This window comes from Sus scrofa, chromosome 3 (genome assembly GCF_054392235.1).
Source record: "Sus scrofa isolate SSC_HxYL_T2T_F1_AM1 chromosome 3, Sscrofa_HxYL_maternal_Yorkshire_Landrace_v2.0, whole genome shotgun sequence".
Lineage (NCBI taxonomy): Eukaryota > Metazoa > Chordata > Mammalia > Artiodactyla > Suidae > Sus > Sus scrofa.
Window position 1 is genome coordinate 22,841,201 of NC_139385.1, and position 24,431 is coordinate 22,865,631.

The window sequence follows — 24,431 nt, forward strand, 5'->3', positions numbered from 1 at the left end:
CCACAGTACCCATAGCAATCTGCAGGGTTAATGCAATCCCTTGACAATTACCCATGACATCTTCCACAGAACTAGAATAAACGATCTGAAAATTTATGTGGAACTAAAAAAGACTGAGAATGGATGGAGTTCCCGTCGTGGTGCAGTGGTTAACAAATCCGACTAGTAACCATGAGGTTGCGGGTTCGGTCCCTGGCCTTGCTCAGTGGGTGAAGGATCCAGCATTGCCGTGAGCTGTGGTGTAGGTTGTAGATGTGGCTCGGATCCCGCATTGCTGTGGCTCTGGCATAGCCTGTTGGCTATGGTTCCGATTAGACCCCTAGCCTGGGAACCTCCATATGCCGCAGGATTGGCCCAAGAAATGGCAAAAAGACAAAAAAAAAAAAAAAAAGACTGAGAATGACCTACAAACAATTCTAAGGGAAAACAACATCAACAAACATCCAGATGCATAACTTTCCCAGACTTCAAACAATACTACAAGGCTACAGTAATCAAGGCAGTGTGGTACTTGCAAAAAAAAAAAAAAAAAAAAAAAAAAGAAAGACATGGAGATGAATGGAACACAGTAGAGAGTCCAGAAATTAACAAAGATACCTAAGGTTAGTTCACTTTCAACAAAGGAGTCACGAATACAAAATTGGAAATAGACATTCTCTTCAGCAGGGGGTGCTGGGAAAACTGGAGAGCTAGGTGTAAATTGAGGAAACCAGAACACACCCTTGCACTGTGCACAAAAATAAACTCAAAATGGCTCAATGACTTAAAACTAAGACAAAACACTCTAAAACACCTAGAAAGGAACACAGGCAAACATTCTCTTACAAATGACCATGCAAATATTTTCTTAGGCCATTCTATCAGGGTATTAATAGAAAGAGAAACAAAAATAGATCAATGGGACCTAAGCAACCTGACAAGCATTTGCACAGCAAAGGAAACCAGGACAAAATAAAAAAGACAACCTACAGAATGGGAGAAAATAGTTGCAAAGGCTGCAACTGACAAGGGCTTCATCTACAAAATATACCAACAACTCACAACCTCAAAAGCAAAACATCAAACAACCCAAGTGACAAACAGGCTGAAAAGACCTACATAGACATTTCTCCAGAGAAAACATACAGATGGGCAACTGACACAGGAAAAATTGCTCAACATCACTACTATTAGAGCAAAGCAAATAAAAAAATGACAATGAGATACCACCTCACACCAGTCAGAATGGCTACCATTTATAAAGAAGTCTACAAATCACAAATGCTGGAGAGGGTATGGATAAAAGAGAATCCTCCTACACTGTGGGTGTGAATGTAAATTGGTACAACCAGTATGGAAAATGGTATGGATGTACTTCAGAAAACTAAATCTAGAACTATCATATGATCCAACCATCCCACTCCAGGACATATCTGGAACAAGCTTTCATTAAAAAAGATAAATGCACCAATGTGTTCACTGCAGCACTATTCACAGGAGCCAAGACATAGAAACAACCTAAAAGTCCACTGACGCATGAAAGGATTAAGAAGTGGTAGCTATACACAGTGGAACAGTACTCAGCCACAAAAAAGAACTAAATAATGTCACTTGCAGCAACAGGGATGGAACTAGAGGCTCTCATACCATGTGAAGAAGTCAGAAAGAGAAAGACAAATACCATATGGTTTCACTTATATCTGGAATCTAACATATGGCACAAATGAACCTACCTACAGAAAAGAAACAAGCTCATGGACATACAGAAGAGACTTGTGGTTGCCAAGGAGGGGGGGGTGGGTGTGGGATGGCATGTGCCTTTGAGGTTAGTAGATGTAAACTATTGCCTTTGGAGTGGATAAGCAATGAGATCCTGTTGCATATCACAGGGAACTCTATCCAATCACTTGGAATGGAACAGGAGGGTGGATGATATGAGAGCAGAAACTGACAAAACATTGTAAATCAACTATAATACCTTTAAAAAAAGTTACATGCACCCATAAGCTCATGGCAACTTAACTGACAATATCCAACATAAAGAGGTCAACAAAATCTTCACTGATTTGTGAATTTATTTGTGAAAGAGGTGGGGCGGGTTCAGAGAGTAGGAACAGAAAAAGAATGACAGACAAAAACAAAGCCAGAAAAAAAGACAGAGTCAGAGAGAAAGAGCACCGAGAGACAGAAAGAATGAACACAGGGAAAGGGGAGCTAGTAGAACTCCCACAATTTCCCTGTGCTTATGTATATGTTAGAACCCAGTCACCAGAGTCCATCCACTCTGGAAAGGTGAGGGTTACATGTGGATGTTTGACCTGGAAGCAAGAATGCCCCAGGAGCCACTGTGGGGGCAGCATGCCACAAAGGCTGAGAAGAGACACTTGGACTTGAACCCAAATATAACAGGTGCACCTGGAAGGTTGTGTGCCAGAGGAGTGATCTCTTAATTTTACTGAATGTCAACCCTACCATGGGGGGACTAGGAAATAGGAAGAAATGGGACTTTTCCTAGATCCTAGAGCAGACCCAGGCCTGTCTCTCTTGTATTTTGGGCTATGCCAGCCCTTTAAGTCACCTTTCCTTTGCCAAGTCTGGGCATGAGCTCCATGGCATTACCAGCCCAATGGGTTTTAAAGGCACTGTCTGTTGTTCTCGTTCTATGTACCCGATGGCTTCCATGGGAAGTAGAGGGTGGAATGACCTCCACTGTACAGAGGGAGGATGGGGAGATCCTGAAAGGAATGTAGCTGGTCCAGGCTCACATGACTGGTAATCAGGAGAAGCCAGGTCTGAAGCCAATTGCATCCTCAGAGTTGGGGCCCTGGTGGCATCCAGGCCTCCCAGAGATTTGGGGATGGGCTGTGTGGGTGTCAATGGGCTTGGACTTGGCCTGCAGTCCGGGGTGAGCAGGCAGCATCCCAGATGTGTCTTTGTGTATGTTTCTGTAAGGAGGAAGCCTGGGTAAGGAGACTCAGGCAGTGACATCACTTCCCTGGCAAAAAAGGCCAAGAGAACTTGCAACCTGGGTAACCAGTCACCCTCATTCTAGACAAGACCCCTTCACAGTTCAATTCATTGGAGAACCTCAAGGGAACATGTGCTATTGTGGCCTTGGGGAAGCCAGCAGTAACAGCTGGTTTTGATGGTTGTAGGCACTGGGTCAGGTCTCACTTGAGATTCCTACGGCCCTTTGCCTGGAGGAAACCAATGGCCCAAGAGAGCCCAAGGGTAGGAAAGTCCAGGCCTCGCCACTACTCTGATCTCAGCTATGTAGCCCTCTCTGCCCTCCCAGTATGTGTGGAGGTGGGGGCAGGGAGGGTTTAGGAGGGGTGGGTCTGCCTCTAGGCTGATGACAGGTCAGAAGCCTCGTGGACCAGTCATGTCCAAAGCCCAGGTCAAAGCTGGATGCTTGAGGATATGGAGAGCTAGAGCAGTGCCCTTCAGGCCAAGCTTTATCTCAAGTCCTCTAGGAATATCTCTTTCTACCTGGGTGGATATCTGAACAGACACACATATGGACCTGATTTGGAAGAAGGTTGTGTGGGCAGAAGCAGCAGTGAGGATGGCCAGACGGGACTCTGATACCTCTGGGATGGACTGACTGCTGGTCTTGTGGGTGCAGATCCCCACACCAGAGCTTGGCAATGGTCTGGTTGATGGGGACACTCAATCTCTCTCTGTGAGTGATGGACTGGTGAGCCCCTCACTGAGGGCCAGTTCACACCTGAGTCTGCATCTGTCCCTGCAGGAAACGCAGAGGCAAGAGAGTATCCACAACCCCTGCAGGGGGAACTTGCACCTGCTCCTGCAGGAGATCCACAACAAGGTCAGGATCCACAGCAACAAGAAGAAACTGCAACTGATGCTGGAGGAGACCCAGAGCCTGGCCAGGATTCCCAGCTCCTGCAGGGAGAACCAGCACCTGTTCCTGCATTAGACCATCAGCCCAATGAGGACTGACCACCCCTCAAGAGAGAATGTGCTCCTGGGCTTGCACGAGACCAAGATCCAGGTCCAGAACTAATATCCCTGGTGGGTGAACCTGGAACTACTATTACTCCTGTTTCTGCACTGGTAGGAGCCACGTCAGCAGTCACTGAGCCCATGGGCCCAATGGCTCTGCAACCACTCTCACTGTCAGCTCTATTTCCACACCATCAATGCACTCCCCAACCCAATCTTTACTTCATTCTACATGGCATATTTTCTGTGTTTTTATTTATTTGATTCTTTCTTTCTTTCTTTCTGTCATGTTATTTAGGTTCTGTATATTTAAGTTCAAAATAAAACATTAGAAATAATAGTAATAATAATAAAATTTAAGTTTAAAATAATAACATTGAAGCATTTTCCATTTTAAATGGTGTCATTCAGATGCATTCCCAATGTGTGTCACCATCACCACTGTCAAGCTTCAGACTATTTCATTCCCCAAAATAAAACCAAAGCGGAGTCCCCATTCCCCCATCCCCCAGCCCCTGAAAACTTCGAATCCTCTTTCTTTCTCTGCATCTTTCCCTATTCTGGCTGTTTCCTGGAATGAAACCATATAAACTCGGGCTTTCTGTCTCTGCCCACATATTTTAAGAGAGCAGAGAAGGCCTGAGCATGCCTGTGCTCCAAAATCCTCTCAAAAACATATGTTCTAATAAGAAACAGAGCAAACACATGCAATTCCAACAAGAGGCCATGCACATGGCTAGTCTCTGTTAGAGATGCCTGACCACTCAGAGGAGGACACACACAAATGTAAACATTATGGAGACAGCATTGGTTATCATCAATCTGGCAGGTTTTTAGGTGGGTGACCACCAGCCCAGGAGACAATGTGAGGATGCAGAGCACCCCAGGAGATCTCTGAGAGGGAATCATGAACAAACAGTCCACTCTGGAAGAATGGTGTGCAAGACCCAGCAAAGTCCCAGGGGTGCACCCCCTTCCTAGCATTGTGGTTCCTTAGAGTTGATCCCACTAAAATTTGTGCTCAAATCTTTAAACATGTTTTTCATGTGAATCCTTCACAGCATGAGTTCACACAGTAGGGGATTGGAAACAACACAAATTTTTATGGGAGGGGATGGGATCCATGAATTCTGCTCCAATGGACAAATGAAGACTGTGCAGCTCACAAAGGGAGTGCTGAATCATGACCTGTCAATAGGCGATATACATTTTTTTAAAAAAATTTATATGCACCCCTATGCTCATGGCAGCTAAATTGACAACATCCAATACATGGACATTATGTGCCACAAAAGCAGCCCTAAATAGACAAAAACAAAACAAAACAAAATAAATAAAATAAAATAAAACAAAATGGGAAAAAGATACTCTCTTCAGCAAGTGGTGCTTGGAAAATTCGAGCACTGCATGTAAATCAATGAAACCAGAACACCACCTCACACCATGTACAAAAATAAACTCAAAATGGCTTAATGACTTAAACCTAAGACAAGACACTATAAAATGCCTCATAGTGAACACAGTCAAAACATTCTCTGACATCAACCATACAAATGTTTTCTTAGGTCATTCTCCCAAGGCAACAGACATAAAGACATATATAAACCAATGGACCTAATCAAATGGACAAGCTTTTGCACAGCAAAGGAAACCATAAAAAAAAGACAAGCAACAGAATGTATGGAAGTAGTTGCAAATGGGGCAACTGACAAGGGCATAATCTGCAAAATATACAAACAATTCACACAACTCAACAGCTAAAAAACCACCCAACTGAAAAACTGTTAGAAGACCTACACAGACATTTCTCCAAAGAAGACATATGGATGGCCAAGAGGCGCATGAAGAGTTTCTCACCATCACTAATGATTAGAGACATGCAAATCAAAACTACCATGAGGTACCACCTCACACCAGTCAGAATGGCTAATACTTAACAAGTCTACAAATCAAAAATGCTGGAAAGGGTGTGGAGAAAAGGGAACCCTCCTACACTTTTAGTGGGAATGTACACTGTTACGATCAATATGGAAAATGGAATGGATGTATCTCAGAAAACTAAACATAGAACTACCATATTATTGAGCAATCGCACTCCTGGGCCTATATCAGGACAAAACTTTCATTGAAAAAGATACAGGCACCCCTATATTCATTGCAGCACTATTCACAACAGCCAAGACATGGAAATAACCTAAGTGTCCATAGATAAACGAAGATGTGGTACATATGCATGATGGACTACTACTCAGCTATAGAAAAGAACAAAATAATGCCATCTGCAGCAACATGAATGCTCTCATACTAAGTGAAGGTAGTCCAAAAGAGAAAGACAAATTCCATATGATGTCACTTATATCTGGAATCTAATATATGGGACAAACGAACCCATCTACATAAAGAAACAAACTCATGGACAGGGAGGACAAACATGTGGTTGCCAAAGAGTTGGGGAGGGCATGGGAAGGACTGGGAGTTTGGGGTTAGTAGATGCATTTGGAGTGGACAAGCAATGAGTCCCACTGTATAGCACATAGAACTATATCCAATCACTTGTGATGGAACACGATGGAGGATAATGTGAGAAAAAGAATGCATATATGTGTATTACTAGGTCACTGTGCTGTATAGCAGAAATTGACAGAACATAAGAAGTCAACTGTAATGTAAATAATTTCTTTAAAAAAAACGGATAACAAGGACCTACTGTATAGTACAGGAAAATCTACTATGTACTGTGTGATAACCTACATGGGAATAGAATCTGAAAAGGAATGGATATATGAACATGTATAACTGACCTATATTGCTGTCCATCTGAAACTAACAACTCTGTAAGTTAACTATACTCAAATAAAAATTTAAAAAAAGACACAGAGTGGCTGAATTAAAGGAAAACAAGACTTTTATATATGCTGTCTATGAGAAACTCACTTCAGGCAAGAGGATGGAAAAAGCATTCCATGTATATGAAAATGAAAAGAAAGCTGGAGGAGTTCCCATCGTGGCACAGTGGTTAATGAATCTGACCAGGAACCATGAGGTTGCAGGTTCGATCCCTGACCTTGCTCAGTGGGTTGTAGGCTACAGCTCTGATTCAACCCCTAGCCTGGGAACCTCCATATGCTGCCGGTGCGGCCCCAGAAAAGGCAAAAAAAAAAAAAAAAGAAAAGAAAAGAAAAGAAAAGAAAGCTGGAATAGCAATACCTATATCAGATAAAATATACTTTAAAACAATGACTCTAAGAAGAGACACAGAATGTCAACACATGATAACAGATCCAACCAAAATGAAGATATAGTTGTAAATACATAGGCAACCAACAGAGGCCCACCTCAAATCACAAGGCAAAAACAATCAAACACAAATGGAAATCATGATAGTAGCACAATAAAAGTAGGGGGCTTTAGCACCCCACTTACATCAATGGACAGATCATTCAGACAAAATCAATAAGGAAATGCTGGCCTTTAATGACACATTAGACCCCAAAATTAATAGACATATATAAATTTTTCATACAAAAGCAGGAGTACACACAATTTGATGTTGTAAGCAAGAGAACCAGGAAAGCCAAAAACCAATGTACAATGTAGTCCAAGTCTGAAGGCTGAGAACCAATTAAGCTAATGCTGTAAACCTGAGCCCAAAGACTTGAGAATCTGAGACTCTGTGGTGGATGTCCCGATCTGGTCTGAGGGTCTAAAATCCAGGAGCACCAATATCCAAGACAAGAGATGGATGACCCAGGTCATGACCAAAAGAAAATATCTTCTTCTTCACCTTTGTCTTCTATTTAGACTCTCATCAGGTTGGATGATGCCCACACGCATTGCGGAGGGCAATCTTCTTTACTTCGTCTACTGATTCAAATGCTAATCTCTACCAGAAATACCCTCACAGACACACTAAAATTCTTTTACCAACTAGTAGGGCATACATACCCTAGCCAGTCCAATTGACATATACAATTAAGCATAACAGAAGTCACATTTGGTTTTGCTTATTTTGACTCAAAGTATACCCTCCAAATTCCATAACTTAAGACACAGATTTGGGCAAAACAGCTTGCCACCTTAATCTTTCAAAAACACAGCCTATAGCTATAGCACAAAATTCAGCATTTCCAAATGTCCTCTAAGTTATAGGGCTGTGACTATTTATCTGTTCTTGCAATAAAAATATGAGAATTTGTTGGGCATTATAGACTCTTCCCCAGAAAATCTGAAAAGGATGTGTATATGTGATCCATATACACATACAAAGGAATGAAATTAGACTACTGTCTTACACCATATCTAAAACATTAACTCAAAATGGATTAAAGGCATGAATGCAGAACCTGAAAACATAAAATTGCTCAAAGATAGCACAGATGAGCTCCTTGACACAGGTCTTGTCAATGATGTTTTGGGTCTGCCTCCAGAAGCAAAGGCAACAAAAGCTAAGATAAGCAAGGAGAGCTACATCAAACTAAAAAGCTTCTGCAGAGCAAAGGAACTCACCAATTAAAAAGCAACCTACTGAGTGGGAAAAGAATGTTTGCAAATCCTACATCTGATAAGGAATTAATCTCCAAAATATATAAATAACTCATCTGGCCCACACCGAAAAACTAAGGAATACAATTAAAAATGAGACAGAGTAGTTATCTAACAAACAGAATGTGTACATGGAGGTGTAACTGGGACACCATGCTGTACAGGACAAAGAAAAAAGGTATTGGAGAAGTAACTATTTAAAAAACAAATAAAATAATAACAAACAAAAAAGAAATACAGTACACAGAATAGAGAAGACGGTTGGTCTTCCAACTTAATGCAAAATTAATTTTTTTTTGTCTTTTTTTGTCTTTTGTTGTTGTTGTTGTTGTTGCTATTTTTTGGGCCGCTCCCGCGGCATATGGAGGTTCCCAGGCTAGGGGTCCAATTGGAGCTGTAGCCACCGGCCTACGCCAGAGCCACAGCAACGCGGGATCCGAGCCGCGTCTGCAACCTACACCACAGCTCATGGCAACGCCGGATCGTTAACCCACTGAGCAAGGGCAGGGACCGAACCCGCAACCTCATGGTTCCTAGTCGGATTCGTTAACCACTGCGCCACGACGGGAACTCCCGCAAAATTAAATTTAAAATCCATAGTGAGGAGATGGGATTAAGATAGTGGAATAGAAAGACTGGAGCTCAACTTCTCTCCTAAAAACAACAAAATTCACAAATAAAGACTGAGCAGTCTCCATCTAAATGGACTGAAAACCATAAAAAAGATATCCTACTCCAGAAGAAAAAGAGGAGATGACATCAAGAGATAGGAGGGGCTATTTCATGATATAAACAACTCCATACTTCCTGGGTGGGAAGCCCCACAGACTGGAAACTAACTGGTTCACAGAGGCTCACCTACAGGAGTGAGAGTTCTGAGCCCCACATAAAACTCTCACCTGTGGGGATCTGGCAATGGTAGAAAGAGCTCCTGGAGGACCTTGCATTGAAGGCCAGTGGGGCTTGTGTACAGGAGCTCCACAGGACTGGGGGAAATGGAGGCCCCATTCTTAAAAGGCACACATAGATTTTCACATGCCCTGGGGGCCAGGGCAAAGCGAGGTCTCCATAGGAATCTGGGTCAAACCTGACTGCAGTTCTTGGAGGACATCTTGGGAAAACAGGGATGAATGTGGCTTGTTGTGAGGGAAGGACATTGAAGGCAAAGCTCTCAGGAATATTCAGCAGTTGCCTTTCTCTGGAGGTGGCCATTTTGGGAAAATCTTGCTGAGCTGTCAGTCAGCTCTGAGAAGCCCCAGGGCAAACAACAATCCAGGTGGTATCACAGCCCTGCCCATCAGTAAACAGGCTACCTAAAGACCCCTCAGGGACACAGCTGCCTCTAATCCCATCCAGAGACTAAGTCCCACCCACCAGAGGGATTACAATCAGCTCCACCTACCAGTGGGCAGGCATCAGCCCTCCCACCAGGAAGCCTACAGAAAGCCCCCATACTGACTTCAGCCACAAGGGGGGCAGACACCAGAAGTAAGAGAGGCTACAGCCCTATTATCTGTAAAAAGGTCACCACACCAAAAACCTATAAAAATGAAAAGACAGAGAACTATAACTCAGATGGGGGAGAAAGGAAAAACCCCAGAAAATCAGCTAAGCGATGAGGAGATTCTCAGCCTCCAAGAAAATGACTTCAGGTTGTTGATGCTGAAGATGATGCAAGACATTGGAAATAAACTGGAGGCAAAGATGGATAACTTACAGGACACACAGAGCAAAGAGATACAAGATATAAAACTTAAGATATGCAAAATACAATAAATGAAATAAAAAATTCACTAGAAGCAGCTAGCAGCAGAATAAAGGAGGCAGAAGAATGAATAAGTGAGGTGGAAAACAGATTAGTGGAAATTACGGATGCAGAACAGAAAAGAGAAAAAGACTGAAAACAAATGAAGAGAGTCTCAGAGAACTCTGGGACAATGTTAAATGCACCAACATCCATATTATAGGGGTGCCAGAAGGAGAAGAGAGAGTGAAGGGGACAGAAAAAATATTCCAAGACATAACAGCCAAAAACTTTCCTCACATGGGAAAGGAAACACTCACTCAAATCCAGGAAGCACAATGAGTACCATATAAAATAAACCCAAGGAGGAATACACCAAGACACATATTAATCAGACTGACCAAAATTAAAGACAAAGAGAAAATCTTGAAAGCAGCTAGGGAAAAGAAACATGTAACATACAAGGGAACCCCAATAAGGTTATTGGGAGATTTTTCAGCAGAAACCCTGCAGGCCAGAAGTGAGTGGCATGATATACTTAACGTGATTAAAGAAAAAAACCTCCAACCAAGATCACTTTACCCAGCAAGACTCTCCTTCAGATTTGAAGAAGACATCAAAAACTTCACAGATAAGCAAAAGCTAAGAGAATTCAGCAACTCTAAACCAGCCTTACAACAAATACTAAAGGAACTTCTATAGGCAGAAAAGACAAGACAGCAACAGGAAACACAAATACCTCAAATGACAAGGCTCACCAGTAAAGGTATATGTACAGTAAAGATACAAAATCATCCAAGCACAATTATACCACCAAAATCAGAAATCATAAGAGGAGGAGTTCCCGTCGTGGCGCAGTGGTTAACGAATCCGACTAGGAACCATGAGGTTGCAGGTTCGGTCCCTGCCCTTGCTCAGTGGGTTAACGATCCGGCGTTGCCGTGAGCTGTGGTGTAGGTTGCAGACGCGGCTCGGATCCCGCGTTGCTGTGGCTCTGGCGTAGGCTGGCGGCTACAGCTCCGATTAGACCCCTAGCCTGGGAACCTCCCATATGCCGCAGGAGCGGCCCAAGAAATGGCAAAAAGACAAAAAAAATAATAATAATAAAATAAAATAAATAAAATAAAAATACCTAGAAGCAAATGACAATGAAGATACGACACTCCAAAACATATGGGATGCAGCAAAAGCTGTTCTAAGAGGAAATGTTTATAGCAATACAAGACCACCTCAGGAAACAGGAAAAATCTCAAATAAACAGACCTAATTTGCATCTAAAGCAGCTTGAGAGAAAAGAGCAGACAAGGCCTAAAGTTAGTAGAATGAAAGATATCATAAAGATCAGAGCAGAAATCAATGAAATAGAAACCAAGAAGAACATAGAAAAGATCAATGAAATGAAAAGCTGGTTCTTTGAAAAGATCAACAAAATTGATAAACCCCTAGCCAGACTTATCAGGCAAAAAAGAGAGAGGACTCATATCAATAAAATTAGAAATGAAAAAGGAGAAGTAACAATGGACATCACAGAAATACAAAGGATCATAAGGGACTATATGCAACTATAGGCCAATAAAATGGAAAAGCTAGAAGAAATGGACACATTCTTAGAAAAGTACAATCTTCCAAGACTAAACCAAGAGGAAATAGAAAAGATGAATATACCCATCACAAGAACCAAAATTGGAACTGTGATTAAAGAATTTCCAACAAACAAAAGTCCAGGACCAGATGGCTTCACAGGCGAATTCTATCAAACATTTAGAGAAGAGCTAACACCTCTCTTTCTGAAACTATTTCAAAAAACTGCAGAGGAAGGGATGCCCCCAAACTCATTCTATGAGGCCACCATCACCCTGACACCAAAACCTGACAAAGATACCACAAAAAAAGAAAACTATACATCCATTTCACTGATGAATATTGATGAAAAAATCATCCATGAAATACTAGCAAACCGGATCGAACAATACATTAAAAGGATTGTACATCATGATCAAGTGGGATTTATCCCAGGGATGCAAGCGTTCTTCAATAGCCACAAATCCATCAGTGTGATACACCACATTAACAATCTGAAGAATAAAAACTACATGATCCTCTCAATAGACACAGAAAAAGCCTTTGACAAATTCCAACACCCATTCTGATAAAAACCCTTCAGAAAGTGGGCATAGAGGGAACCTACCTCAACATAATAAGGGCCAAATATGACAAAACCACAGTGAACATCATTCTCAATGGTGAAAAGCTGAAAGAATTCCCACTGAGATCAGGAACAAGACAAGGATGTCTGCTCTCACCACTACTCTTCAATATAGTTCTGGAAGTCCTAGCCACTGCAATCAGAGAAGTAAAATTAATAAAAGGAATCCAACTTGGAAAGGAAGAAGTAAAACCATCCCTATTTGCAGATGACACGATACTATACCTAGAGCATCCTAAAAACTCGACCAGAAAACTGTTAGAGCTCATCCATGAATTTTGCAAAGTCACAGGATACAAAATTAATACACAGAAATTGATAGCATTTCTATACACTAACAATGAAAGATCAGAAGGAGAAATTAGGGAAGCAATCTCGTTTACCATCACATCCAAAAGAATAAAATACCTAGTAGTCAACTACCTAAAGAGACAAAATACCTGTACTCTGAAAACTATAAGACACTGATGAAAGAATTCAAAGGTGACACAAACAGATGGAAAGATTCTCATGCTCATGCTCTTGGATTGGAAGAGTTATATTATCAAAATGACTATACTACCTAAGGCAATCTACAGATTCAATGCAATCCCTAATCCAATTACCAAGGACATTGTTCACAGAACTCGAACAAAATATTTTAAAGTTTGTTTGGAAGCACAAAAGACCCAGACTAGCTAAAGACATCCTGAAAAAGAGAAATGGAGCTGGAGGAATCAGGCTCCCCAACTTCAGACTACACTACAAAGCAATAATCATCAAAACCATATGGTACTGGTACAAAGATGGAAATATACATCAGTGGCACAGGATAGAAAGGCCAGAATTCAACCCACGCACCTACAGCCAACTCATCTATGACAAAGGAGGCAAGAATATACAGCGGAGAAAGGACAGCTTGTTCAATAAGTGGTTCTGGGAAAACTGGACAGCCACATGGAAACAAATGAATTGGAACACTCCCTAACACCATACACAAAAATAAACTCAAAATGGGTTAAAGACCCAGATATAAGGTCAGACACTGTAAGACTCTTAGAGGAAACTAAGGCCAAACACACTCTGACATAAATGACAGCAACATCTTCCCAGATCCACCTATCAGAATATTGACAATAAAAAGAAAAATAAACAAATGGGACCTAATCAAACGTAAAAGTTTCTGCACAGCAAAGGAAACCCTAAACAACACAAAAAGACAATCCACAGAATGGGAGAAAATCTTTGCAAGTGAATCAACTGACAAGGGATTCATCTCCAAAATTTACAAGCAACTTCTGCAGCTCAATACCAAAAAATCAAACAACCCCATCCAAAAATGGGCAGAAGGTCTAAACAGACAGTTCTCCAAAGAAGACATACAGATGGCCAAGAAACACATGAAAAGATGTTCAACGTCACTCATTATTGGAGAGATGCAAATCAAAACCACTCTGAGGTACCACCTTACATCAGCCAGAATGGCCAGCATCAAAAAGTCTACAAACAAGAAGTGCTGGAGAGGCTATGGAGAAAAAGGAACCCTAGTACATGGTTGGTGGGATTACACATTGGTGCAACCACTGTGGAAAGCAGTTTGGAGATTCCTCAGAAAACTAAACATAGAACTCCCATTTGATCCAGCAATCCCACTCCTGGGCATCTATCCAGAGAAAACCATGACTCTCAAAAACACATGTACTCCGGTGTTCATTGCAACACTATTTACAATAGCCAAAACATGGAAACAACCTAAATGTCCATTGACAGAGGAGTGGATCAAGAAGATGTGGTCCATATACACAATGTAATATTACTCAGCCATTAAAAGGAGTGAAATACTGGCATTTTTAGCAACATGGATGGACCTAGAAATTATCATTCTAAGTGAAGTCAGCCATACAATGAGACACCGATGACAAATGCTTTCACTGACATGTGGAATCTGAAAAATGGACAGACGGAACTTCTTTGCAGAACAGATGCTGACTCACAGACATTGAAAAACTTATGGTCTCCAGAGGAGAGAGTTTTTGGGGTGGGGGGGGTATGCTTGGGCTATGGGATAGAAATCCTGTGAAATTAGATTGCTATGATCATTATACCAAAAAAAAAAGTCACCTTGGTTTTAGGTCAAGACTGGTGGAAAGGGGAACTTTTTCACTAAGATTTCACATGCAATAATGTTACAATCTCCCCCAAATTCTTTCTAATTACTGCAGTTATCCATATGGGAAGATGGGGGGAAATGTTTAAGATGATTTTCTTATATATTAAAAAACCTTTAAAAATAAATAAATAAATAAATAAAAAGTTTCTGCAATATAAAAAAAAAGTCTATGATAGCTACTGCATATACACAATATAAACAGAACCAGTAAGATACAGAGAGATACATGTATGGATATAAATATAGATACAGGTAAGGGAATTTTTAAAATGGAAGTCAACTCACAATTTTGAAGGCGGAAAAAAATCCCATAATCTGCCATCTGGAAACTGAAAAATTAGAAGTGACTGTGAGTTGTGTGAGTGTGACCCCAGCAGCCACTTGGCCCCTGGCCCCACCTGGGCATGACCGTCCTCCCCACCACAGGTGTCCACCACCACCCTCGGCTCCAAGCACCACACCAAGGGACGGACACCGAGTCCCCAGCGACACGGCGGCTGCAGAGGACCCCAGGCAGGGGCTCCCCGACACCCTGCTTACCTTCTCTGAGCTTCCCATACTGGAATCTGCTACCAACATCCGCTCTGCTCCCAGGGATGTCTTCAGATCCAGTAGAGAGCAGACGGCTGGCCGTTCACTGTCCACAAGATGGCGGACTCCCAGGAGCCCCTGCGGCACCACAGAGGAGCTGAAGACCTGGATTCCGGCTGTCTCACGAGAATGCCTGTCCTCCTTGGGCTGCTGTCTTGGGGTCCTCCCCTCGTGCAGAGCTGTTATGGAGACTCTCCCGCCCGGAGGAAAATGAAGAAAAAATACATTTTGGGGGGAATAGAGGACTTCAGGTAAAATCCACGACAGTAAGATTCAGCCTACACCAGAGCCACAGCAATGCAGGATCCAAGCCATGTCTACAACCTTCACCACAGCTCATGGCAACACCGGATCGTTAACCCACTGAGCAAGGCCAAGGATCAAACCCGAAACCTCATGGTTCCTAGTGGGATGTGTTAACCACTGCGCCACAACAGGAAATCCTTTTTTTTTTTTTTTGTCTCTATTTAAGTCTTTCAGCCATTTTGAGTTTATTTTTGTACATGGTGTGAGGGTGTGTTCTAATTTCACTGATTTGCATGCAGCTGTCCTGGTTTCCCAGCAATGCTTGCTGAATAGACTTTCTTTTGTGGTTCCACGTAAATTTTTGGATTGTTGGTTCTAGTTCTGTGAAAAATGTCATGGGTCATTTGATAGGGATTGCATTGAATCTGTAGATTGCTTTGGGAAGTACGGCCATTTTTACAATATTGGATTTTCCAATACATGAACATAGAATATCCCTCCATTTCTTTACATCTTCTTTAATTTGTTTGATTAAAGTTTTATAGTTCTCGGCATATTAGTCCTTTACCTCCTTGGTCAGATGTATTCCGAGGTATTTGATTTTTTGAGGTGCAATTTTAAAAGGTATTGTACTTTTGTATTCCTTTTCTAATATTTCATTGTTGGTATACAGAAATGCAACTGATTTCTGAATGTTAATCTTATATCCTGCTACTTTGCTGAATTTACTAATCAGTTCAAGTAGTTTTTGGGTTGAGTCCTTAGGGTTTTCTATGTGTAGTATCACGTCGTCTGCATACACTTTTCTCTCTTCTTTTCCTCTTTGGATGGCTTTTATGTCTTTTGTTTGTCTAATTGCTGTGGCTAGGACTTCCAAAACTCTGTTAAAGAGCAGTAGTGAGAGTGGGCATCCCTCTCTTGTTCCAGATGAGTGAGAAGGCTTTCAGTTTTTCTCCATTGAGTATTATATTTGCTGTGGGTTTGTCATAAATGGCTTTGCTTATGTTCAGGAATGTTCTCTCTATACCCACTTCGGCGAGAGTTTTGAACATGACTGGATGTTGCGCTTTGTCAAATGCTTTTTCTGCATCTATTGAGATGATCATATGGTTTTTGACTTTTCTTTTGTTAATGTGGGCAGGGTTTCCGGAGTGCAGTGGTTATCACATTCACCTCACACGACCGTGTTTTAAGCTGTGCATCCTTAAAACAGGATGTGTGCAGTCTGGGAGGGCAAGGGTTGCCCTGGGCCAAGCTGCTCGGGTGGAAGGGGGTCCAGGCAAGGGATGGTGGGGGCAAAGCCAGCTCTGTGGCCTCTCCTTGGCTTCTGTCCCTCCATCTGTAAACTCCTAGGAAGTCCCACATTTGTCCAGCCTGCTCTGGGACTTGCAGGAGAGTGAGGTACACAATTGGTTGCCTTCACAAGGGTTCCTGGATTGGAACAAAGGGGCAAGACCTCTCCTTCAGATTTGAAGAAGACATCAAAAACTTCACAGATAAGCAAAAGCTAAGAGAATTCAGCAACTCTAAACCAGCCTTACAACAAATACTAAAGGAACTTCTATAGGCAGAAAAGACAAGACAGCAACAGGAAACACAAATACCTCAAATGACAAGGCTCACCAGTAAAGGTATATGTACAGTAAAGATACAAAATCATCCAAGCACAATTATACCACCAAAATCATAAATCATAAGAGGAGGAGTTCCCGTCGTGGCGCAGTGGTTAACGAATCCGACTAGGAACCATGAGGTTGCGGGTTCGATCCCCGGCCTTGCTCAGTGGGTTAACGATCCGGTGTTGCCATGAGCTGTGGTGTAGGTTGCAGACGCGGCTCGGATCCTGCATTGCTGTGGCTCTGGTGTAGGCTGAATCTGCACTCCCACAGGCCCAACCCTTCCTAGGACCTCTCCTCCACTTTTCCAAGGGATCCCATCCACCCTCTTCCTGCCTCTCAAAACTCACCCTAACTTCAACCTTTCAGCTGGGGCTCCGCTGCCATCCTCACCTCCCTCCCCCAGGCTCGCGGTGGCCCTCCGAAGTCCCTGCGCGCTCCCTTCCCCTGCACGCACCCAACCCCCACGCCTGCGCTGCCCTGAAGCCGCTCCCGCCCCCCTCGGCCCTCCCCAAACACGCACCTTTCCCCCAAACACTTCCTGGGACCTTCCATCCCCTTTTCCCAAGCATCCTAGGCACCCTCTTCCCTTCTCACCAAGATAAACACAAACCTGCCTTGGACCTGCCCGCTGCAGCCCTGCTCACACCCTCAGCTCCTCCACCCATGCTCGCTCGCCGCGGTGTCCCTCAGCAGTCGCTCCCGGGGCTCCCTTCCCCGGCACGCACGCAACCCCCACGCACGCCACGGCACGCACGCAACCCCCACGCAGGCGCTCTGCACAACCGGATCCCCGCCCCCCTCGCCCCTCTCTGCCCCCACCCACACCCCCCCCCGGAAACTTTCCCCATCAGTTCAAAGGCATCCAACCTATCCACCCCTCTACGCCCTTCTCAAACAAACAATCAAACGAACAGACACACACAGCAAGCCCAAAACCAAAACAAAAACCACCTCACTTGAACCTGTCTGCTGGAACTCCACTCACAGCCTTACCTCAGTCCCCCCCCTGCTCGCCCTGGCCCTCAGCACTCCCTTCAGCTCTCCCTTCCCCTCTGTTCAGCCACGACCCACAAGCCCCTCCCAGCTGCCCTGGCCCATTCCCACACTAACCCCTCTGGGCTCCTTTCCTGACATCCTTCCGCTCCCATGTGCTAAGGGGTCCTCATCCTCCACCCTCTTCCCCCCTCACACCAACCAACCAAAACCCAAAAACCAACAACAAAAACCACCACCACCACCGCAGCAGCCACCAAAACCTACCTTGAACCTATCCCCTAGAATGCCCCTCACAACCTCACCGCAGGGCCCCAGGCTCTCCGTGTCCCTCTCCATTCCCTCCGGCCTCCCTTCCCCTGCACCCACGCAACCCCCACGCACGCTCGGGGGGCAAGGGGTGCCCGCCCGCCTCCATGCTCCCCGCACTCGCACAGGCCCAACCCTTCCTAGGACCTCTCCTCCACTTTTCCAAGGGATCCCATCCACCCTCTTCCTGCCTCTCAAAACTCACCCTAACTTCAACCTTTCAGCTGGGGCTCCGCTGCCATCCTCACCTCCCTCCCCCACGCTCGCGGTGGCCCTCCGAAGTCCCTGCGCGCTCCCTTCCCCTGCACGCACCCAACCCCCACGCCTGCGCTGCCCTGAAGCCGCTCCCGCCCCCCTCGGCCCTCCCCAAACACGCACCTTTCCCCCAAACACTTCCTGGGACCTTCCATCCCCTTTTCCCAAGCATCCTAGGCACCCTCTTCCCTTCTCACCAAGATAAACACAAACCTGCCTTGGACCTGCCCGCTGCAGCCCTGCTCACACCCTCAGCTCCTCCACCCATGCTCGCTCGCCGCGGTGTCCCTCAGCAGTCGCTCCCAGGGCTCCCTTCCCCGGCACGCACGCAACCCCCACGCACGCCACGGCACGCACGCAACCCCCACGCAGGCGCTCTGCACAACCGGATCCCCGCCCCCCTCGCCCCTCTCTGCCCCCACCCACACCCCCCCCCTCCTGGAAACTTTCCCCATCAGTTCAAAGGCATCCAACCTATCCACCCCTCTACCCCCTTCTCAAACAAACAATCAAACGAACAGACACACACAGCAAGCCCAAAACAAAAACCACCTCACTTGAACCTGTCTGCTGGAACTCCACTGACAGCCTTACCTCAGTCCCCCCCTGCTCGCCCTGGCCCTCAGCACTCCCTTCAGCTCTCCCTTCCCCTCTGTTCAGGCACGACCCACAAGCCCCTCCCAGCTGCCCTGGCCCATTCCCACACTAACCCCTCTGGGCTCCTTTCCTGACATCCTTCCGCTCCCATGTGCTAAGGGGTCCTCATCCTCCACCCTCTTCCCCCCTCACACCAACCAACCCAAAACCAAACACCAACAACAAAAACCACCACCACCGCAGCAGCCACCAAAACCTACCTTGAACCTATCCCCTAGAATGCCCCTCACAACCTCACAGTAGGGCCCCAGGCTCTCCGTGTCCCTCTCCATTCCCTCCGGCCTCCCTTCCCCTGCACCCACGCAACCCCCACGCACGCTCGGGGGGCAAGGGGTGCCCGCCCGCCTCCATGCTCCCCGCACTCGCACAGGCCCAACCCTTCCTAGGACCTCTCCTCCACTTTTCCAAGGGATCCCATCCACCCTCTTCCTGCCTCTCAAAACTCACCCTAACTTCAACCTTTCAGCTGGGGCTCCGCTGCCATCCTCACCTCCCTCCCCCACGCTCGCGGTGGCCCTCCGAAGTCCCTGCGCGCTCGCTTCCCCTGCACGCACCCAACCCCCACGCCTGCGCTGCCCTGAAGCCGCTCCCGCCCCCCTCGGCCCTCCCCAAACACGCACCTTTCCCCCAAACACTTCCTGGGACCTTCCATCCCCTTTTCCCAAGCATCCTAGGCACCCTCTTCCCTTCTCACCAAGATAAACACAAACCTGCCTTGGACCTGCCCGCTGCAGCCCTGCTCACACCCTCAGCTCCTCCACCCATGCTCGCTCGCCGCGGTGTCCCTCAGCAGTCGCTCCCGGGGCTCCCTTCCCCTGCACGCACGCAACCCCCACGCACGCCACGGCACGCACGCAACCCCCACGCCTGCGCTGCCCTGAAGCCGCTCCCGCCCCCCTCGGCCCTCCCCAAACACGCACCTTTCCCCCAAACACTTCCTGGGACCTTCCATCCCCTTTTCCCAAGCATCCTAGGCACCCTCTTCCCTTCTCACCAAGATAAACACAAACCTGCCTTGGACCTGCCCGCTGCAGCCCTGCTCACACCCTCAGCTCCTCCACCCATGCTCGCTCGCCGCGGTGTCCCTCAGCAGTCGCTCCCAGGGCTCCCTTCCCCGGCACGCACGCAACCCCCACGCACGCCACGGCACGCACGCAACCCCCACGCAGGCGCTCTGCACAACCGGATCCCCGCCCCCCTCGCCCCTCTCTGCCCCCACCCACACCCCCCCCCTCCTGGAAACTTTCCCCATCAGTTCAAAGGCATCCAACCTATCCACCCCTCTACCCCCTTCTCAAACAAACAATCAAACGAACAGACACACACAGCAAGCCCAAAACAAAAACCACCTCACTTGAACCTGTCTGCTGGAACTCCACTCACAGCCTTACCTCAGTCCCCCCCCTGCTCGCCCTGGCCCTCAGCACTCCCTTCAGCTCTCCCTTCCCCTCTGTTCAGCCACGACCCACAAGCCCCTCCCAGCTGCCCTGGCCCATTCCCACACTAACCCCTCTGGGCTCCTTTCCTGACATCCTTCCGCTCCCATGTGCTAAGGGGTCCTCATCCTCCACCCTCTTCCCCCCTCACACCAACCAACCAAAACCCAAAAACCAACAACAAAAACCACCACCACCACCGCAGCAGCCACCAAAACCTACCTTGAACCTATCCCCTAGAATGCCCCTCACAACCTCACCGCAGGGCCCCAGGCTCTCCGTGTCCCTCTCCATTCCCTCCGGCCTCCCTTCCCCTGCACCCACGCAACCCCCACGCACGCTCGGGGGGCAAGGGGTGCCCGCCCGCCTCCATGCTCCCCGCACTCGCACAGGCCCAACCCTTCCTAGGACCTCTCCTCCACTTTTCCAAGGGATCCCATCCACCCTCTTCCTGCCTCTCAAAACTCACCCTAACTTCAACCTTTCAGCTGGGGCTCCGCTGCCATCCTCACCTCCCTCCCCCACGCTCGCGGTGGCCCTCCGAAGTCCCTGCGCGCTCCCTTCCCCTGCACGCACCCAACCCCCACGCCTGCGCTGCCCTGAAGCCGCTCCCGCCCCCCTCGGCCCTCCCCAAACACGCACCTTTCCCCCAAACACTTCCTGGGACCTTCCATCCCCTTTTCCCAAGCATCCTAGGCACCCTCTTCCCTTCTCACCAAGATAAACACAAACCTGCCTTGGACCTGCCCGCTGCAGCCCTGCTCACACCCTCAGCTCCTCCACCCATGCTCGCTCGCCGCGGTGTCCCTCAGCAGTCGCTCCCGGGGCTCCCTTCCCCGGCACGCACGCAACCCCCACGCACGCCACGGCACGCACGCAACCCCCACGCCTGCGCTGCCCTGAAGCCGCTCCCGCCCCCCTCGGCCCTCCCCAAACACGCACCTTTCCCCCAAACACTTCCTGGGACCTTCCATCCCCTTTTCCCAAGCATCCTAGGCACCCTCTTCCCTTCTCACCAAGATAAACACAAACCTGCCTTGGACCTGCCCGCTGCAGCCCTGCTCACACCCTCAGCTCCTCCACCCATGCTCGCTCGCCGCGGTGTCCCTCAGCAGTCGCTCCCGGGGCTCCCTTCCCCGGCACGCACGCAACCCCCACGCACGCCACGGCACGCACGCAACCCCCACGCAGGCGCTCTGCACAACCGGATCCCCGCCCCCCTCGCCCCTCTCTGCCCCCACCCACACCCCCCCCCCTCCTGGAAACTTTCCCCATCAGTTCAAAGGCATCCAACCTATCCACCCCTCTACCCCCTTCTCAAACAAACAATCAAACGAACAGACACACACAGCAAGCCCAAAACCAAAACCAAAACCACCTCACTTGAACCTGTCTGCTGGAACTCCACTCACAGCCTTACCTCAGTCCCCCCCCTGCTCGCCCTGGCCCTCAGCACTCCCTTCAGCTCTCCCTTCCCCTCTGTTCAGCCACGACCCACAAGCCCCTCCCAGCTGCCCTGGCCCATTCCCACACTAACCCCTCTGGGCTCCTTTCCTGACATCCTTCCGCTCCCATGTGCTAAGGGGTCCTCATCCTCCACCCTCTTCCCCCCTCACACCAACCAACCAAAACCCAAAAACCAACAACAAAAACCACCACCACCACCGCAGCAGACACCAAAACCTACCTTGAACCTATCCCCTAGAATGCCCCTCACAACCTCACCGCAGGGCCCCAGGCTCTCCGTGTCCCTCTCCATTCCCTCCGGCCTCCCTTCCCCTGCACCCACGCAACCCCCACGCACGCTCGGGGGGCAAGGGGTGCCCGCCCGCCTCCATGCTCCCCGCACTCGCACAGGCCCAACCCTTCCTAGGACCTCTCCTCCACTTTTCCAAGGGATCCCATCCACCCTCTTCCTGCCTCTCAAAACTCACCCTAACTTCAACCTTTCAGCTGGGGCTCCGCTGCCATCCTCACCTCCCTCCCCCACGCTCGCGGTGGCCCTCCGAAGTCCCTGCGCGCTCCCTTCCCCTGCACGCACCCAACCCCCACGCCTGCGCTGCCCTGAAGCCGCTCCCGCCCCCCTCGGCCCTCCCCAAACACGCACCTTTCCCCCAAACACTTCCTGGGACCTTCCATCCCCTTTTCCCAAGCATCCTAGGCACCCTCTTCCCTTCTCACCAAGATAAACACAAACCTGCCTTGGACCTGCCCGCTGCAGCCCTGCTCACACCCTCAGCTCCTCCACCCATGCTCGCTCGCCGCGGTGTCCCTCAGCAGTCGCTCCCGGGGCTCCCTTCCCCGGCACGCACGCAACCCCCACGCACGCCACGGCACGCACGCAACCCCCACGCCTGCGCTGCCCTGAAGCCGCTCCCGCCCCCCTCGGCCCTCCCCAAACACGCATCTTTCCCCCAAACACTTCCTGGGACCTTCCATCCCCTTTTCCCAAGCATCCTAGGCACCCTCTTCCCTTCTCACCAAGATAAACACAAACCTGCCTTGGACCTGCCCGCTGCAGCCCTGCTCACACCCTCAGCTCCTCCACCCATGCTCGCTCGCCGCGGTGTCCCTCAGCAGTCGCTCCCGGGGCTCCCTTCCCCGGCACGCACGCAACCCCCACGCACGCCACGGCACGCACGCAACCCCCACGCAGGCGCTCTGCACAACCGGATCCCCGCCCCCCTCGCCCCTCTCTGCCCCCACCCACACCCCCCCCCCTCCTGGAAACTTTCCCCATCAGTTCAAAGGCATCCAACCTATCCACCCCTCTACCCCCTTCTCAAACAAACAATCAAACGAACAGACACACACAGCAAGCCCAAAACCAAAACCAAAACCACCTCACTTGAACCTGTCTGCTGGAACTCCACTCACAGCCTTACCTCAGTCCCCCCCCTGCTCGCCCTGGCCCTCAGCACTCCCTTCAGCTCTCCCTTCCCCTCTGTTCAGCCACGACCCACAAGCCCCTCCCAGCTGCCCTGGCCCATTCCCACACTAACCCCTCTGGGCTCCTTTCCTGACATCCTTCCGCTCCCATGTGCTAAGGGGTCCTCATCCTCCACCCTCTTCCCCCCTCACACCAACCAACCAAAACCCAAAAACCAACAACAAAAACCACCACCACCACCGCAGCAGACACCAAAACCTACCTTGAACCTATCCCCTAGAATGCCCCTCACAACCTCACCGCAGGGCCCCAGGCTCTCCGTGTCCCTCTCCATTCCCTCCGGCCTCCCTTCCCCTGCACCCACGCAACCCCCACGCACGCTCGGGGGGCAAGGGGTGCCCGCCCGCCTCCATGCTCCCCGCACTCGCACAGGCCCAACCCTTCCTAGGACCTCTCCTCCACTTTTCCAAGGGATCCCATCCACCCTCTTCCTGCCTCTCAAAACTCACCCTAACTTCAACCTTTCAGCTGGGACTCCGCTGCCATCCTCACCTCCCTCCCCCACGCTCGCGGTGGCCCTCCGAAGTCCCTGCGCGCTCCCTTCCCCTGCACGCACCCAACCCCCACGCCTGCGCTGCCCTGAAGCCGCTCCCGCCCCCCTCGGCCCTCCCCAAACACGCACCTTTCCCCCAAACACTTCCTGGGACCTTCCATCCCCTTTTCCCAAGCATCCTAGGCACCCTCTTCCCTTCTCACCAAGATAAACACAAACCTGCCTTGGACCTGCCCGCTGCAGCCCTGCTCACACCCTCAGCTCCTCCACCCATGCTCGCTCGCCGCGGTGTCCCT

The 24,431-nt window shown here is 48.4% G+C and overlaps 1 protein-coding gene across 27 annotated transcripts in view; it reads right to left on the bottom strand.

The window, feature by feature from the left end:
* Positions 1-18,923, bottom strand: part of LOC110260108 (uncharacterized) — a 139,709-nt gene extending 120,786 nt beyond the window's left edge. For 23 of the 27 annotated variants that reach the window (XR_014840451.1, XR_014840454.1, XR_014840453.1 and 20 more), the window contains exons 1-2: positions 15,127-16,726; positions 14,872-14,915 (exon numbers count right to left, since the gene is read on the bottom strand). The gene's annotated coding sequence lies outside the window, so the exon portion shown is untranslated. Of the gene's footprint in view, positions 1-14,871; positions 14,916-15,126; positions 16,727-18,812 lie in introns of those variants that run through there. The other 4 variants (XM_085017202.1, XM_085017207.1, XM_085017210.1 and 1 more) reach the window with 2 other exon arrangements.
* Between the last annotated feature and the right edge of the window lie 5,508 nt (positions 18,924-24,431).